Below are 20,354 nucleotides of genomic sequence, written 5' to 3'. Positions count from 1 at the left end.
ACATAGTGGCTCTAGCACCAAAGGATGAAAATGGAAAAAGAAGAATAAAGAGAAATGCTTCAAAGGAGATTGTTCCAGGACTACCAGTAGTTCTCTACTAGGTTTACAAGAACTGATCCAGCAATGGAATACAAATGCACTAGTGATCCCAGCCAAGATACCAGAACCTGACCAAGGTCAGGTGACCCATGGCACCTTTAGAAATAATGCATGGTTTTAAATAACTGTTTTGGGAGTGGTTTGTTATGAAGCAGTAGCTACTGATCTGGTTGTACTTTCCCTAAGGGTGTTCCTCTTCTCCCACTTCCTTATTGGCAGAGCCCGCCTCCCACACCCTGGCTTTCTCAGCTCTCCTTGCACCAGCTCCACTGCTAGCTCATAGGAACTGAAGAGAAGACTTACAGGAACTTTTCACAAGAAGCCTCTCCTTTCTTCCATGCTTTGCACTTTTTCTGGGAGGATATGAGGCTTGGTGCTACTAAGACCACCCTGTAATCATTAATATTCATAGGGATACTAATAATACCAACTTCACAAGAAATTGAGAGGATTAAGTAAATATATGCAAAGTACTTAGGAAAGTTCCTGGAACGTAATGTCATTTAGTCTTAGCTAAAATTTGACTGGAGGTGACGTAAATATACTAATGATATAACTTTATTATATACAAAGAACATGGCATTTGGCTGGAACTTACTAAGTGATAACCATACTACTGTTATTAACAAAAAGGAGAGTCTTATTGAGTTGTGAGATTTATGATATATATGTTCAATTTTATTTAATATGTACAAGTAGTTTTTGATTAATACAATTTAATTTAAAAAACCAAAAATTAATTTTAAAAATTTAAAAATATTTTTAATTTAATAATTTATAATTTTATGTTAATAATTTAATAATTTTTATTTACAAGTAAAAATTGAAGTTTTAAAAATAAAATGTCACTGTTAATAAACATTCATGAAGATATTAGTCTGTCTCAGAGATAGTACCTACCTAAAATATAATTTTTCATGTTTCCATCATTATTTATCATTGCTTTTCTTTGAAAATAAAGAATGCTTTTTTTCCCCTAAAAACTTTTTCTTTTAGAAAAGTTTTAGGCTCACGGCAAAATTGGAGATACAGATATTTTTCATATAGCCCTGCCCCCACACGTACACATCCTCCCCCGTTATCAGCATCCCCCACCAGAATGATACATTTGCTATAACTGATGAGCCTACGCTGGCACATCATTATCACCCAGAGTCCATAGGATACGTTAGGGTACACTGTTGGTATTGTACGTTCTTTGGGTTTGGACAAATCTATAATGACTTTATCCACCACTGTAGTACCATACAGAGTATTTTTACTGCTCCAAAATCTTTTGTGCTCCGCCTGTTCATCTCTCTTTGCCCCCTAACCCTTGGCAACCACAGATCTCTTTACTACCTCCACAGTTTTGTCTTTTCAAGAATGTCATATAGTTGGAATCGTATAGTTTGTAGCCTTTTCAGATTGGCTTCAGTAACTTAAGAGTGTTCATTTAAGTTTCCTTCATGTGTTTTCATGGTTTGATAGCTCACTTATTTTTAGTAATGAATAATAATCCATTGCTTGGATATACCATAGTTTATTTTTTCATTCACTTACCAAAGGACATCTTGTTTACTTTCAAGTTTTGGCAATTATAAATGAAGCTGTTATAAACATCTGGGTGAATAGTGTTTCATTTTTAATCTGCCTTTGGAGATTACTATGTGAGGCCCTGATGATCAGAGAAGCTGCAGCCATCTTCAGAGCATGAGGAAAAACTCAGAGGATCACAAGACTTTGAGCTAGAACTTTTGACTTTTTTGGGCTATTAATTTAACCTACGTTGGAACCATCTGCCTCCAGAGTTTTTGTTGTACAAAATAGCATGTGTTCTTACTGCTTAAACCACTTGAGGTAAGCTTTGCTGTAATTTGAATCTTAAGGAACTCAGAATTTCCTTGCCCTGTTCCCAGTGTTCTTAGGCAGTGAGGGGCTGAGAACTCTTGGCATAGGTCCTGTATTCCCAAAAAGTAGACTTGAGATTGTATCTATCAAATATCAGTGTTGGGGTGTTCCATCATTTTGTATTAGTCATTAGAAACATAATGCTATTGGAGAACATTTATATTTTTTAACCAAGAAAACAGCACAGAAAATGCACATACTTCATTTTTGTCTTATATAAACAAATATAAATATTTTTGATTCTCCAGCTATTTGAATTACAGAAAATTCTGTGCTTTAAACCATTTTCTTTTAATTGTCTCTTTATTCTGCAAAACCTCTTTTGATATCTTAAATGGTTACTAACATTAATAATACAAGATGTCAGAATTTTCCTGGAAGTCGTATACAATACTTCTGTTTATATCTTATTGGCCAGAATTTGTCACATGACTACTTGCTGCAAAAAAAAATCTGGTAAGTAGATTGTATGCCCACCAGCACTTTTTATTACCATGCCTGTGTCTCCATATTCTTAGTTGTTCCAACATTTCTAATTCTCTAGTGTTTGGCAGGTGAAGGTAACTATTGTTATCAATTTTATTTCTTTTATGACTAGTGATGCTGAGCTTTATCTTCTAGATTCTTTACACAATTTAATTAATGACTTCATTACATCTACTAGGGCAGTGTGGTGTATCTAAATCATCATAGACTAATCTTCAATGTTGTATGCAAGGCTGGATAAAATTTCTTCTTGCCATGATTTCAATCTTTTTAATAGCAAGAAAGTGACTTTATATTTTAAAATGTATCTCTGTTAAGTGGGCACACAAAAAATAATGAAGAATAAATTAAGAAATAAAGAATTTTAATCTCAAGTCATTTAAAAATTCTATACTTTGATTGTTCTTAATTATTCACATAATTAGAAATTGAATTCATATCAATTTTCCCTAAAAAATGCCTAACTCCATGTCTAACACATAGTAAGCACTAAATAATCATTTGTTAAATGGATACATGAATGAAAAAATAATTACCAGCATTGATTTTATTGGGAATAGAATCTAATATTTTTGTGTTTTCAACATTTTTAAGGTTACTTTATCAAGATTATAGTGGTACTAGAAATAGCTTTCCCATTTTCTTTCAGTTTTAACAAAATTAAAGATTCTTTCTCAATGTTTAGAATTTCACAATTGGATTTTATATGTGAATTAAGTTGTGGCTCCAGGGTGTGTAACACTAAATATTATATTAACTGAAAATTAATTATCAGTAAGAGACTAAAAAGGCATCTCTTCATTACAATATTACTTTTGAAAGAATTTCATAGTATTCTTAGGATAAACACATTATTGTATGCTGCATTTTCTTTCTGTTCTCATAGATAGAAATTAATTTTGATTCCATTAGTTCTGCACATGGTAATAGTTTTAGTTTTTCTGTATTTGGTTTTATTTTTTTCTGTGAATGTTAATAATTTTGTAAAACTTTGTACACTGTACATAAGATGACTATCCAAATCTCAGATAGTTACAAAGTGTTTTTCTATATTAGAAATATTTGTTCGAAAACTGGCAAGGTTGGGCCAGGTGCAGTGGCTTAAGCCTGTAATCCCAGCACTTTGGGAAGCCAAGGCGGGTGGATCATCTGAGGTCAGGAGTTTGAGATCAGTCTGGCCAACATGGTGAAATTAAAAATACTACGTTTCTATTAAAAACATGAAAATTAGCCAGATGTTGTGGCAGGCGCTTGTAATCCCAGATACTTGGGATGCTGAGGCAGGAGAATCGCTTGAACTTGGGAGGTGGAGGTTGCAGTCAGCTGAGATTGCACCACTGCACTCCAGCCTGGGTGACAGAGTAAGACTCTGTCTCAAACAAAAAAAAAAACAAAAAAAAACCCTGGCAAAGTTGTTAATGTAATTGGTAATACTGTATTTATTACTAAACTAATATAATTTGTAGATTTTGATAAAATAATACCTTCTACTTTGAACTTAACTTATATTTTATTCCATACATCTTGAGGAGAAAAACTACTTTATTTTACACATCTACAAGATGGGAACAATAATGATACTTACCTCAGGATCATTGCAAATAATAAGACAAATTAATGGCTTAGAACAATGACTGGCATGTATGAAGTGTTCAGTAAATACCTGGCTGATTCTTTTCCTTCTTACTCTTGTTGTTACAATCTTTTTATTGCCTATATTAACTGTTTAATGACTAGCAAATGAATTAAAATATTTGGATATTAAAGCATAGACCTTTAGAAGTCTGCATGAACAGAGACCACACTTTAGGCATCTTTTGTGTTATGCACAGGGCCTACCATTAGGCTGGGCATTGTGTCAACTATTAACTTGGCCATCTCCTCGATCCCATGTTCAAGTATGTCATATTATCTTCATTCATCATTCACAATTGATTCTTAAACATTTATTATTTGTCGTGCACCTTTGGCAAAAAAAAAAGATAAGAATAATAAAAGAAATGGACCTGGGTCTTGTTCTCATATAAACATATGGGAATCTACAAATTTTCTTAAGAATATCTAAATATTTGTAATACAGAAACTCATACTGTTCCTTAAATCAGTTTCTTATAGTCATCTCTTTCCAAAGTTAAATACTTTCACATTATTTATGAAGAGACACAAATTAACAGTCATCTACACTATAGCATTAGACATTCTATATTAAAGCTTTAAAAAGTGTAGATGACTTATTGAAGAAGTATAATTTAAACCATCTCTGCTTGCTAGCACAGAACCATGTAAACCAAAGCCTCAGATAAATTAGTTTATGAGCATATAAAGAATTGCTTTAAATGAAGACAAGAATAATTTGTTTGTACTTTCTCATTATCATCAAAAACATTTTCACTGTTAGCAGTATGGATAGTATAGTTAAATGTTATTAGGAAATATGAAAAATCTTCTCTGACTTCTTATGGCATATTAACTAACAGGGGTGGCATAAGGCTGAGAAGATGGCTGGGTACAGTGATATGGTTTAAATTTGTGTTCCTGACCAAATCTCATGTTGAATTGTGATCCCCAATGTTGGCGGTGGGGCGTAGTGGGAGGTGTATGGATCATGGGGGCAGACTTCCCTTTTTGGTGCTGTTCTCGTGATAGAGTTCTCACAAGATCTGGTTGTTTAAAAGTGTGTGGCACCTCCCCTGCCTTCCTCCTGCTCTGGCTGTGTAAGATGGGCCTGCTTCCCCTTCACCTTTCACCATGATTGTAAGTTTCCTGAGGCCTCCACAGCTATGCTTTTTGTACAACCTGCAGAATCGGGAGCCAATTAAGCCTCTTTTCTTTATAAATTACCCAGTCTCAGGTATTTCTTTACAGCAATGTGAGAACAGACTGATACACAATATTAGTACCAAGAGTGGGGCATTGCTATAAAGATAACTGCAAATATGGAAGCGCCTTTGGAACTGGGTAATGGGCAGAGGTTGGAAGAGTGTGGAGGGCTCAGAGGAAGACAGGGAGATGAGGAAAAGTTTAGAACTTCCTAGAGACTTGTTGAATAGTTTTGACCAAAATGGACATGGAACTCCAGGCTGATGAGGTCTCAGATGGAATGAGGAACTTACTGGCAACTGAAGCAAAGGTCATGCTTTTATGCATTAATAAAGAGCCTGGGTTTACTGTGCCCCTACTCTACAGATCTGTGGAACTTTGAACTTGAGAGTGATGATTTAGGGTATCTGTTGGAAGAAATTTCTAAGCTGCAAAGCATTCAAGATGTGCCCTGCCTACTTCTAACAACCTATGCTCATATGCATGAGGAAAGAAATGACCTGAAACTGGAACTTATATTTAAAAGGGAAGCAGAACATAAAAGCTTGGAAAATTTGTGGCCTGTCCATGTGGTAGAAAAGAAAACCCCATTTTCTCAGGAGGAATTCAAGCAGGCTGCAGAAATTTGCATAAGTAAGGAGTTGCCAAGTGCTGATAGCCAAGACAATGAGAAAAAGGCCTTCAAGGCATTTCAGAGACCCTGGAGGCAGCCCAGCCCATCACAGATGCAGAGGCCTAGGAGGGAAGAATAGCTTCACGGGCCAGGACCAGCCCTGCTGCCTTGAGCCTTGGGACACTACTTCCTGCATTCCAGCTGTTCCAGCTCCAGCCATGGCTAAAAGGGCCCCAGATATAGTTTGGGATGCTGCTTCAGAGGATGCAAACTGTAAGCCTTGGCAGTATCCATGTGGTATTAAGCCTGCAGGTGCTTAGAGTGCAAGAGTTGAGTCTTGGGAGCCTCTGCCTAGATTTCAGAGGACATATGAAAAAGCCTGGATATCCAGGCAGAAGCCTGCTGCAGGGACGAAGCCCTCATAGAGAACTTCTACTAGAACAGTGAAGATGGGAAACGTGAGACTGGAGCCCCTACACAGAGTCCCCACTTGGGTACTGCCTAGTGGAGTTGTGAGAAGAGGACTACCATCCTCCAGACCTCAGAATGGGAGATCCACTGGTAGCTTTTACCCTGCACCTGAATGAGTCATAGGCACTTAACGCCAACCCATGAGATCACCTGTGGAGGCTGAACCTTGCAAAGTCACAGGGGCAGAGCTGCCCAAGGTTTTGAGAGCCCACCCCTTGTGCAAGCCTGCTCAGAATACGGGACATGGAGTTAATAAAAATTATTTTGAAGCTTTAAGATTTAATAACTTCCCTGCTGGGTTTGGAACTTGTATGGGGCCTGTCGTCCCTTTCTTTTGGGCAATTTCTCCCATTTGGAACTCGTGGGTTTACCCAATGCTTGTACTTTCATTGTATTTTAGAAGTAACTAACTTGTTTTTGATTTTACAGGCTCACAGGGGGAAGGGACTTGTGTTGTCTCAGATGAAACTTTGGACTTTGAACTTTTGAGTTAATGCTGGAATGAGTTAAGATTTTGGGGGATTGCTGGGAAGGCATGATTGTAATTTGCAATGTGAGAAGAATACAAGATTTGGGAGGGGCCAGGGGCAGAATGATATGGTTTGGATTTGTGTCCCTGACCAAATCTCCAGTTGAATTGTAAACCCCAGTGTTAGAGGTAGGACCCTGTGGAAGGTTTTTGGATCATGGGGAGGGACTTACCCTTTTGGTGCTGTTCTTGTGATAAAGTCCTCATGAGATCTGATTCTTTAAGTGTCTGGTACCACCCCCCGCCACCCACTTCCTCCTACTCTCACCATGTAAGATATGCCTGCTTCTTTTTTGCCTTCTGTCATAATTGTAAGTTTCCTGAGGCCTTCCCTGCCATGCTTTCTGTACAGCCTGCAGAACCTGTGAGCCAATTAAACCTATTTTCTTTATAAATTACCCAGTCTGAGGTATTTCCTTATAGCAATGCAAGAATGGACTAACACATACAGCTTTTAGGTTTTAAAATAAATATGAGAGTTGAAAAATATTGCCTCATAAGGGCAATAACCAAATTAATGTGCTTGAAATAAACCCATCAATGCTCATTTGAGACTTTTCCATTTAAGAAATGCATCTACATGAAAAGCACATAATACTCAAATTTGTTGTGAGCTATCATAAATGGCTCCCCAAAAGGCTGACTTAATGACAATTATCAGATGCCAAGGAATACACCTTATTGTATCAGCCCAGTGAGGGAAGTGGTCTGGGCAAGGAATGGACTCATTAAGAAAAACAGTCTCCAGTGAATTCTCCTCAAATTTTTTGTGATTGAAAATCCCATCAGCACTTTATCTGTAAATTGGTTGCTATGTGAGGTAATGGGGGTCAAGGCTTCTAGAACTACTACTGCTTGTAGAACATGAACTGATTAATTTTTATTTTAGATTCAGCTGTGTTAGAAATGTCATAGTCCTCTCTTAACATCTATTTGTGGGATCTTCTATTTCTCTTCAGTTGTTCATCGTCTAATGTTCAGAGCCCAGGATAATCACCCAGACTCATTTTTGGGTGTCTCTGTGTGGATACTTGAAGCAAAATAGGGAATGTTGCTCTAAATTGTTGACCATTTGGGAATATTTTCTCAACTCCACACTTTACACATTTGGTTTATATTAGGTAGTTTAGAGAACACAGTATACATCCCAGCTTGAACTTCAATTCTGCTGACTCTCACTACTAGGATCAGATACACCTAGACATACCCAGTAGGCAAGCAGGTTAGTTTCTTCAAGGGATGCTTGACGTAATTGTCTGAGACCTTCTGAGTAAAGAAATGAGACACATAAGCTCTTTCTAAGACTGATTTTCTAATATCAGAGAGAAGGTGTGATTTGGAGAAATTTATAGCTCAGTTTTATGGGTTAAATAGTGTCCCCAAATATCTATATTAAAATCCTAACCCATAGTACCTTCAGAACATGAACGTATATTTAGAGATTAGGCCTTTAAAGAGGTAATTAAGATTATTGGAAGAAAAATCTTTCTGTCAACTTAAGTTCAAGTGATCAGAACCTGTGAATTAACAGACATACTAAGGAGAAAAGACAGGTTTGATTCACACATATATAGGAACACAGAGTAATGAATGACTCGGTGAATAGCCGGAGGTATAGGTCTATATACTACCTAAACAAAAGGAGGGTAAGTGGCTGTGGCCAGTGTCTAGGGTTTCAGTGGGGAAGTATGGAAAGTCCTGTTGGCTTTTTGATGCAAATAGAAATGGCAGTGTTTATCCAGGTTGAAATCTCAGCCAGAAGAGGAGGAGGGGTGTTATGACATTGTAATTTATACTTCCTGCTGCCAAGGGCTAGTATTCTCCTGTATCAGGGTTCTCCAGACAAACAGAACCAATAATATATATTGACATATTACTGATAACCAATTATATATACATATGAATATGTATGTATAATATATACATATATGAAGAGATTTATTATGAAATATTGGCTCACATAGTAGGAAAGTTGGCAGTGTAATTTCAGTTCAAGTCTGAAGGTCTGAGACCAGGGAAACCAATGGTGTAAATCCTGGTCCAAGGGCAGGAGAAGACTGTTGTCCCAGAACAAGTATGTGGCAGGAAGCAAAGGGGCCAAAATCTTCCTTCCTCTGCCTTTTATTCTATTTAGGCCCTCAATAAATTGGATGATGCTTTCTCACCTTAGGGAGGTCTGTCTACTGAGTCCACTGATTCAAATACTAATGTCACCTGGAAACACCCTCATAGACACACCAAGAAACAATGTTTAATCTGGGCACCTCTTGGCCCCATTAAATTGCCACGTAGAATTAACCATTTTAGCCTTCTAATAGGAAACTGCTTTGGAGGGGGTCAATGGCAGCTGTATTTGGGGAGTCTCTGCTAAGTTTAGATTATGTTTCTTTATGTGGCTGCTGATTGTTTAGATATTCTTCAGTTAAAGTAATCTTCATATCACTTTGGTGGGCTGTTAACCCTTTTAAGGTTAAATGAAGTTTTTAGGGTGGGCCCTAATCTGGTATGACTGGTGTTTTTATGAGAAGACACAGACACACAGAGAGAGCACTTCACGTAAACATGAAGACAGCCCTTCTACAAGTCGAGGACAGAGGCTTTAGAAGGAACTGACTTTGCTAACACCTTGGTCTCGGACTTCTACCCTCCAGAACTGCAAACAAATTTATATTGTTTGAAGTAGTCAGTTTGTGATACTTTGCGATGACAACCCTAGCAAATTAATACACTCAATTTTTTTTAATCCTATGAGTTCTGTCAAAAAGAGAAAGAAATGTCTGTGTGACAAAGTTAAACTTAAAAAATGTTAACTCACAAAGTCTCTGTGAGATGTTGGATGTTCAAAGAGGCATTTTCACAGGTCATGTGTAAATATAGCAAGAAAGAATGGGCCCACCATAGCACAGGAGTGTCAGCACTGGGGTTATTCATAGCAGGAGACACCACCTCCAGCAGTGGATTCAGCTATAGCTTACCGAGGCCATTCCTTTGAACAGAACTTAGAGCACTCAGAGGATAAAACTGCAACAAAGCCCAGCTTTGCAGGCACTATAGAACTCAGTAGACAGTGGAGGCTGAAAGGACCTGCCTGTGACCATATGTGAGGCTTCTCTGAAAAGTTCTGGAAGTAATTTGAGGAAACACTGGGGGTGCAGGATGGTCACAGAAGGATGTGGATTTATAATTTACTATAGTTAGATGGTGTCAGCACCAGAGAAGTAATTATTTATTTATTTATTTATTTTCACATTAAAGCAATATTATTACCTCTAGGCTGGGGCAAATACACATGACATTGGGACAGAAGACAATCCTCACATTGGCATTAGAATAAAGAAACTATAGACATATCAGAGAGGATCAGACTTTGTGGTCAACAGATTATTCTGTCTCCAGAATTGAATTTGATCCTTCTACATTAAATCTACCTGTATTTTGTTTTAAATAACATTTTATCCTTCTCAGATGTGAATTCACTTAATAAGTGACTATAGATCTTCATCTTTAGTAAGGACTTGGGCATCCCATGAAAAGCAGCTGGTACACTGGTACAGAACAGTACCCAGCAAGTGTAATTGAACTGGCAAAAGTCTGTCTTTCTTAAGATGGCAGCCTCCAAAATGATTTAATAAAGAGAAAAGAAAAAAGGCCAATTCAATAATTTTGAATAATAACTTTGATTTTATCTTAAGAATGTTTCTTAAATTAGAAATATTATAATATTGCATTTGAATATAATCCTTCTTTTCCTAAGGCCTTCAAATAATGTATTAAAGTGTTATTACATATATTCTAGCTCATGTACCAATATGTAAGTAAGTATTATCACTGCCTTGTTTATGGAAGATTTAGAATCTTCTTGATGTTTTACAAGCTGAGTCAGTGCCAGATAACTAAAAAATAATAGCAAGGTGTTTGCAAGCCTCAAACCATATTAGAGATTATAACTGAGACACAGAGAAATGACTTAAAGAGAATAAAAGCAATTATGATGTAAACCAAACATAAAATCCTAAGCTCCCCAGCCAATTAAATGGTGTCCTCCTCTTGGCCGAGTGCATTACAAATTTAACCTGAAACACTAGTCCAGGCCATAATGGGACGGGGGAGTCATACACACCTCATTATACCCTCCTCCCTTTGGAATTTAGTCACAATTGACCAGCCTTAACATTAAAACAGAGACCTTATGACTGACAAAGCAGACTGTTTGTAGCAATATGATACCAACATGACAAACAGCAGGCCCTGAAGGAAAGAAAAGCATTTTACCCCAAAGTATATATATTTTTTCAACATATTTTGAAAATGGCCCTGCAAAGCTGTCTCTTACAGGGGAAAATCTACAATCTGTAGAGAATTCCTTTTCCTTTCCAGGTCTTTTTCCTGATTCAGGAGAGAATTAACTAAGAGTCTGGCACTTGATAAGTCTGATAATAAAGTTTTACAATCTATTCTCTCTGAAGCCTGCTACTTGGAGGCTTCATCTGCATAATAAGAACCTTGGTCTCTACCATCCCTTATCTTAACCCAGACAGTCCCTTCTATTGATTCTAAGTCTTTAAATAAACTCTTTAAACCAACTGCAAATGAGAAAATCTTTGAATCCACCTATGACCTGGAACCCCGATCCCCTTTGCTTTGAGTTGTCCCACCTTTCTGGACAAAACCAATGTACATCTTACATGCATTGATGAATGTCTTATGTCTCCCTAAAACATATAAAACCAGCACCCCGGGCACGTGGTCTCAGGACCTCCTGAGGACGTGTCCGAAGGATGTCCTTAACTTTGGCAAAATAAACTTCTAAACTGATTGAGACTTGTCTCAGATATTTTTTGTTTACAGTGAACAAAAGGGAAAACACCTGGATAATTTTGCTCTTTGACTAAGGTGATATGGTCTGACTGAAAGTCCAAATCTACCTCCTACTGCCCTCTACCATGTTCACTCCACTCCAAGCTCAGTGTTCTTGCTGTTTCTAACTCCCCGAGCATGATACTCTTGTCTAGGTGTCTTTACATCTGTTTTATTTTTTTTTCTTTACCTGGGATGCTCCTTCTCCATAGCTCTCCTCTGCATGTCTCTAAGGTGACACATCCTCAGACAGGCCTTCTCTGTTGCCCTATCTCAAACAGTATTCTCCTTCATTACTCTATTTTTCAATGTAGCACCTATTCTTCCTGCATTTAGTAATATAAATTTATATTCCTTTATCCCAAACCTTTGAGAATAAATGTGCTTCCAGAATAAGACATTTTCCTCCCAAATTTTAGAAAGATAATATAGGACATTTACTGTATATTATGTAACCCCTTCCCCCAACACACTTGGCCTCAGCCACTGATTTACAATAAAATTCATTACTAGTAATTAATTTTAAGTGGGATAAATAAAGATATAGATAGCTTTATGTCAGTTCAAGACAAGTTTTTGCCAACAAATAAGTTATAAAAGAATCTTTGGTTTTCAGAACTTCTTGAATTGTAGAACTGTGGGTAGGAGATTTGGGGAATACATATAAAAATATAAATGTAAATATATAGAGAGACTTGCTTGCTTGTGTGTTTGTTTGCTTCTCCCACAAAATGTAAGCTCCATTAGGTCAAGGGCATGGTCTATAGGTACTCAATGAGTATTTTGTAATTAAATAAGACTATTTTCCACCTGATCATTCTTTTGTACCATTACCAGTAGACACTGATGTAGACTTTCAAAAATCTCCCATATATATGTAAGAGGTGTTGGTCTGAAGGGCACTGGACTCTGAGATGTCATGAGCAGTATAACATAGTGGATAAAATTTCAAACTTTGGAAACAAGCTGAATTGGCTTCCAAGCATGATGTTGGTCCTACCATATTCTGTGGGAACCTCAAAGAACTTTAATTTTCTCACCTATAAAATGGAGAATATAACACATTGTGGATAAACGAGAACACCAAAGAGAGAGAAAGCAATAGAGAAATCATTCCCAAAGCCATGAATCTCAATCCGTTTCTAATTGGAAACAAATTCTGCTAAATACCCTCTACATTTTAAATGATTCATTTCTTCCTTTTTGTCCCTAACCAACCAACATAGATAGATAAGAGGGTGTTGTGAATTGTTCTCTTTGTTTTAAAGGTAAAAACGATTTGAGAAAAAAAAAAAAAGCCATGTATGCCAAGAATCAAGACAGTATGGTGTTAGCAGAGGGACAGAGGGACAGACACATAGATCAATGGAACATATAGACCCACACAAATATTCTCAACTAATTTTGACAAAGGTACAAAACAATTCAGTGAAGAAAATGTAGTCTTTTCAACATCCATTGCTGGAGCAATTGGACATCCATGGGCAAAAATATGAACCTCAACCAAACTGTACAACCTTTAAAGATAGAAGATGAACTTCAAATTCAAACTTTTAGAAAAAAAATGAGTGAAAATATTTGAGACTTAGGACTAGGAGAAAAGGTATCAGTTTTGACACCCAAGAAAAAAAAGATTCATAAAAGGAAATAAAGATAAAATAGACCTCTTCAAAATAAAAATAAAAATAAACAACTTATCCTCTGTGAAAGATCATGTCAGGAGGATGAAGACACAAGCTACATATGGGGTCAAAATATTTGAAAATCACATACCCGACAAAAGCCTTGTATCTAAAATATATAAAAACTCTCAAAATCCAACATGAAACAACACCACCACCACCAAGTACTCCAGTTTGAAAGTAGAAAAAAGACATAAATAGGTATTTCTCTGAAAAACGATACAAATGGTAAACAAGCACATGAAAAGATGATTAGCCATGAGGGAAATTAACGTTTAAAACCACACTTAGTAGACATCCCTACACGCTTATTAAAAATGGCTCAAAAAATAGTGATAATGTCAAGTGCTGGTTAGAATGCAAAGAAACTAGACCACTCATTTATTGTTGATGAGAATGTAAAGTAATATAAACACTCTAGAAAAGAGTTTTATAATTTCTTAGAAAACTAAATCTGCACTTACACATGACCCAGCAATTTGACCCTGTACATTTATCCCAAATAAATGAAAATTTATGTTCACACAAAAACAGGTACACACATTTGTAGAACTTTATTCATAGTAGCCTCCAACTGGAAACAACGTAGGTAGACTTCAGTGGGTGAATTATTGAAAAACATTCACATTATGGATTACTACTCAGCAACAAAAAAGAACAAACAAGTGGCACATACAACCACTTGAATGGATCTCAAGGGGATTATGCTATCTGAAAATAGGTACTCTCAAAAGCTTATGCATACTATGAGGTTTCATTTGTGGAACATTCTTGAAATGATAAAATTATAGAGATAGAAAATATATTATTACTGCTAGGGACTGAGAAAGGGAGAAAGGAACAGATGGAAGAGTGTGTAACTGTCATAGGATTCTTGTGCTGATGGAACTGTTATGTGTCTTGACGGTGATGGTTGTTAAATAAATCTATACCTGTGACAAAAATAAAATGGAATGAAGCACACAAACACATGCAAATTAGTCCATGTAGAACTAGTGAAATCAAATAAGGTTAATGGATGGCATTGCCATTTTCCTGGTCATAATTCTGTACTATAGTTATGCAAGATGATACCGTTGGGAGAAACTGAAGGGTATACAGATTTCTCTGTATTATTTTTTTTAACAACTGCATGTGAATTTAGAATTAAAAAATGTGCAATTAAAGCAATGTGTAATCATGAACTTTTTTTTGGTCAGGATAAACCAGTAAGTAGGATATATTTTCTCTGATTCAATATAATTTTATAATTTTTTGTCCTTTCAATAATCTGCAGTCTTTCCATAACTAGACAATAAATGATTCATATAAAAGAGTTAGCAAGTAATTGGAATACATTAATTAGAAAGTCAAAATTATGAAGATGAATCAGCTCAAAATGGAAATATTTCTTTTCTGGAAAATTTATCTTGCTATTTCACATTGCAATTGTCTCTAAAATACATGAGTTTATAACCAGGTAAAAGTAAAAATTTCCAGAATCTTGGTCCAATAGATCATTATTTCACATAAACATTGGATTGTAGTAACCTCAGAAATGGAAAATTAGCTTTGGTTATAATTTTCCTATAAAGCCAATAGGCAATCATAACTGTACTCATAAGCAATGATTCAAATTCCTGCTTAACTAAGTTGTACATACTTGTCATAAATGAAGATGATTTTAATAGTGATTTGAAGAAAAAAGAATGTATTTTTTAGAGCAGTTTTGGGTTTACAGCAAAACTGAAAGGAAGGTATAGAGATATTTCATACACCACCTGCCCCCACACATGTACAGCCTCCACCCTATTGAAATCCCCCACCATATTAGTACATTTGTTACAATATATAGACCAACATTGACATATAATTATTATTCAGAGTCTGTACTTTACACTGGGGTTTACTTTTGATGTTGTATATTCTATGGGCTCAGACAATTGCATAATAAAATTTATCTACCATTATAATATAATATAGAGTATATTTAGATCCCTAAAATTCTTCTCCATTTCACCTATTCGTCTCTCCCTGTCCCCTAACTCCTAGAAACACCTGATTTTTAAAATCTTTATAGGTTTGACTTTTCAAGAATGTTATATAGTTGGAATCATACAGTACGTAGCCAATTTAGATTGTCTTGTTTCACTTAATATGTACTTAAGTTTCCTTCTTGCATTTTCATAACTTGATAGCTAATTTCTTTTTAGTGCTGAATAATATTCCATTGTTTGGATGTACCAAAGTTTATTTATCAATTTGCCTACTAAGCAATATCTTGGTTGCTTCTAAGTTCTGGCAATTACAAATGAAGCTACTCATTACTCATAATAATAACCATCTGTGTGCAGGGTTTTGTGTGGATATAAGTTTTGTGTGCAGGGTTTTGTGTGGATACTACTTAGTATCTCCTTTAAGTAGATACTAAGCAGCACAATTGCTGGATTGTGAGGTGAGAGTATGTTTAATTTTGTAAGAAACTACGAAACTCTCTTACAAAGTGGCTGAGCTTTTTCTCATTTCCACTAGCAATGAATGCAAGTTCTTGTTGCTCTATATCCTCACCAGCTTTTGGTGTTTGATAGAGAACTCTCATATACCCCATACTCAGCTTCTCTTATTATTAGCACATTACATAATTATAATGCATTTGTCTCAATTAATGAACTAATATTGATATATTATTCTTAACTGAAATCCATACTTTATTCAGATTTACTTAGTGTTTATCCAGTGTCCCATGTCTGCCTCAGAATCCCATCTAGGATACCATAATGCTTTTAGTTATCATGACTTCTTACCCTCATCTTGGCTACAGCAGTTTTTCAGACTTTGATTGGTTTGGTGACCTTGACAGTTTTGAAGATTACTGGTCAGGTATTTTTTAGAATGTCCCTTAACTGATATTGTTTGATATATTTCTCACTATTAGAATGGAGTTATGGGTTTGGAAGAGAAAGACCAGAGGTAAAATATGCATATCATCATATGTATATTAAATATATAACATTTATATTATTAACTGATTTTAAATATCATATCATGGTTATTAAATATGATTTTGGCATCTAGAATTTTGCTGTGAGAGCATCCACAAACAGCTCTGGAGAGGCAACCAGGTCTCAGTTCTAACAGAAGCAGTTAGAGAGCTGTGAACCATAAATTTGCCTTTTCTAGGTTTCTGTTTGCTCACTGGAAAATGGAATTTTCTTCCATTCCAAAAGTTCTGTTACTCACATTAGCCAAGGGCACTGGGCCTGTTCTGTGACATTAGGGCTCATAAATTCCTTGGAATATGGGCCATTTCCTTTGAACAGATACTTCTGTGATATACCTAATGCTGGTAAAATTGGCCTATAGGCCTGCATCTTAAGTCAAGGGGCCACTGTGATACAGTGCACAGCACCTGCTTTTTGCCTAGTGGAGAATTTTAGCAACACTCCATCAGAAATTTTGCTCAAAAAATGAAATACATTATCCCTCCATACCTCCTCTGCTTTGCCATCCCTTTCGTTTCCCCCTCACATCCATTTCAGAATTAAAGCTACACTTTTGTTATTGCAAGTTCAATAGATTTAAATTATTATACCTAATTGAATCATACGTAGAGCTATATATCTGTTTCCATTTGTACACAGAAATTAAAATTATATTTGCTTAGAAGCACCATAGGTAAAAACTTTAAGCATTCATTTTTCTTATTTTATTTGTTTATTTTTATTGATTCTCTCACCATCTGATATAGTTTTGAAAAAGCACTACAAAGGCAGAAGGTCAATGCAAATGAAAAGAAAGAGGTGTGGACAGTCCATAAATTGGATCATTTGTGTTGAAAAACTGATACTTTAACTCTACTGAGTTGTGTCCTATGCCCCACTTGGAAAACTCACAATCTCACAGAAGTTAGAAAGCTCCTTCCCTCTCCGCATGTCACTGATTGTCAGTCACTAGGAGAAAGCTGAGCAGGTACACAGCCCAGATTCCTGCAACATTCAGAAAGTTTGACAAATACAGATGGTGTATTCTAAGAGACAGGAAAATAGATATTTTTCATCTAGTGGAAAACTGCTATCTACAATACGGAGTTTTTTCTGTGTAAGTTTCCTTATACTGACATTTGGAAAATATCATTATTCACAGATGGGAAGAGTAGTCTACTAGCAGTAGAATTAGAGGAGTTTGCCATTTTTTAATAGGCAAACCACCAATCCCAAGGTGTGTACTATTAATATGTATATTTTGCTAATTGTATTCTAAAATAGAATATTTTGTATTATGATAGTCTTTTCCATTAAAATTTTCATTTCTCTTCACTTTTTGTATAGAAAATATTTTGCTGCTGTTATCCAGAATTAACCTTTGATTTTGAGGAGTGACTTTAAAGTTTGGCAGAAAAGAAGCAGACTCAAGGTAGGAAAATGTTTACTTTGGAAGCTTAGGCCTTTAAGGAAAACAAACAAAGTAAAAATTTGCCTATTATTTCAAACTGTTCATACATGATGGTCCATAAACTGGATCATTTGTATATACCTATCGGCCACTAAAGTATACACTTTATTTCTAAAGCCAAATGGAAACCTAAGTATTCAGTTGAAATTTCAGTGCATACCTATTCTCTTTACCTATTCTATACTCTATGGCTATTTAAATTCACAAAAGGTACCTCAGAAGTTGGGAAAATGTCTACAATTAGCGTTCATACCTAAGTCTCTGTACTCCAGAGTTTCACTCATATTTTCCCCCTCTGCCAAAGTATAGCAATATCAGTATTGAGAAAAATAATGAATATTTGCTCATAACTAAACATTATATTCAACCCTCCCCAATGTTACCTTTATTCTCTAAGAATCTGGCTCAGAAAAGATTATTAATTTTTTTATAGTAAAAATAAAATTATTTTAATTACGGAGTATTTGTGTTATAAATGCTGCCAACAGGTAGAAAAAAAGTTTGTGTTCAATTTGTTTCTCTTGTTTTTCCTCTTCCTTGTCCAACAACAAAAATTTCTTGTCCTTAGGACCAGGAATTGCTTCAGTAAAGTTGCAAGATACCAAATCAACATACAAAAATGAATAGCATTTCTATATCATAGAAATGAAACAGCTGAAAAAAGAGAGCAATCCCATTTACAATAGCTACAAAAAAAGGGATCAATTTCACCAAGGAGATATAAAATCTCTATAAGGTAAAAACCATAAAACACTGATGAAAGAAGTTGAAAAGGACACAAATGTAATGTCATCCCATGCTCATGAAGTGGAAGAATTAATATGATTAAAATAAACATACTTCCCAAAGCAATCTACATATTCAATTCAGTCTATACCAAAATACAAATGTCATTTTTCACAGAAATAGAAAAAAAAATCCTAAAATTTGTATGGAACCAAAAAATATCCTGAATAGTCAAATTATGAGCAAACAGGGCAATGCTGGAGGCACTACACTAACTGAATGCAAAATACATTTTCATTGTAAGACTATAATAAACGAAACAGTATGATATTGATATAAAAATAGACACAGACAAATGGAACAGAATAGAGAAACTAGAAACAAATCCATATATTTACAGCCAATTGATTTTTGACAAAGCCATTAGGAACATACAGTGGGGAAAGAACACTCTCTTTGATAAATGGTGCTGGGAAAATTGGATATCCATATACAGAGGAATGAAATTGGACTCCCATCTCTCATGATATATAAAAATCAACTCAAAATGATTAAAGATTTACATGTAAGGCCTGAAACTATAAAACTACTAGAAGAAAGCATAGGAAAAACACTACAGGACAATGACTTATGTGAAGATTTTATGGCTAAGACCTCAAAAGCACTGACAACTAAAACAAAAAATAGATATATGGGACTATATTAAACTATAAACTTCTTCACAGAAAAGGAAACAATCAATAGAGTCAAGAGACAACCTGTTGAATGGGAGAAAAAAATTGCCAACTATTCATCTGACAAGGAACTAATGTCCAGAACATACAAAAAACTCAACAATAAAAAATAAATAATTTTATTCAAAATGGGCAAAGCATATGAATAAACAATTCTCAGAAAAATACACACAAATAACCCACAGATATATGAAAAAATGCTCAAAATCATCAGAGAAATGCCAAGAAAAAACACAGTGAGATATCACCTTATGCCAATTACGGTGGCTATTGTTAAAAATACAAAAAAAAAAAAAAAACAAAAGATGCTGGCAAGGGTGTAGAGAAAGGGGAACTCTTATACACTGTTGGTGGAAATGTTAATTAGTACAGTTACTATGAAAAACAATATGGAGATTTCTCCAAAAACTAAAAATAGAACTGCTATATTGATTCACCAATCCCACTACTGGGTATCTATCCAAAGGAAAAGAAATGAGTACATCAAGGGGATACCTGCACTCACATGTTTATTACAGCACTATTTACAATAGCAAAGATATAGAATCAACCCAAGTGTCCATCAATGGATGAATGAATGAAGAAAATATGGTACATATATGCATGGAATACTATTTAGTTATAAAAAAGAATGAAATCATTTTATTAGCAGCAATATGGATGGAACTGGAGGTCATTATGTTAAGTGGAATAACCCAGGCACAGAAAGACAAATATCACATGTTCTCACTCATATGCGGGATCTAAAAAAGTTGATTTCGTAAAACTAAGAGTAGAATGATAGATACTAGAGGCTAGAAAGGATGGGTGGGGGTAGGGAAATGAAGAAAGATAGGTCAGTGGGTATAACCATAAAGTTAGACAAAGGACGTAAGTTCTATTGTTCGACAATAGAGTGACTATAGTTAACAACAATGTATTGTATATTTCAACGTACTTAGAAGAGAAGGCTTCAATTATTGCCAACACATACAAATGAAAAATACTCAAAGTGGTGGATAACTCAAATACCCTGA

General features: G+C 35.5%; 1 long non-coding RNA gene across 1 annotated transcript; it reads left to right on the top strand.

Moving 5' to 3' along the window:
* The first annotated feature begins 23 nt into the window (after nucleotides 1–23).
* LOC134758272 (uncharacterized) lies at nucleotides 24–18,917 on the top strand. The gene is made up of 3 exons (XR_010133273.1): nucleotides 24–176; nucleotides 17,755–17,839; nucleotides 18,447–18,917. It is a non-coding gene; the product is annotated as an uncharacterized lncRNA (long non-coding RNA).
* Nucleotides 18,918–20,354: the final 1,437 nt, after the last annotated feature.

This window comes from Gorilla gorilla, chromosome 3 (assembly GCF_029281585.2).
Source record: "Gorilla gorilla gorilla isolate KB3781 chromosome 3, NHGRI_mGorGor1-v2.1_pri, whole genome shotgun sequence".
Taxonomy (NCBI): domain Eukaryota; kingdom Metazoa; phylum Chordata; class Mammalia; order Primates; family Hominidae; genus Gorilla; species Gorilla gorilla.
Note: the sequence above shows the minus strand (reverse complement) of the source record. Positions and strands in the feature narration are given on the sequence as shown.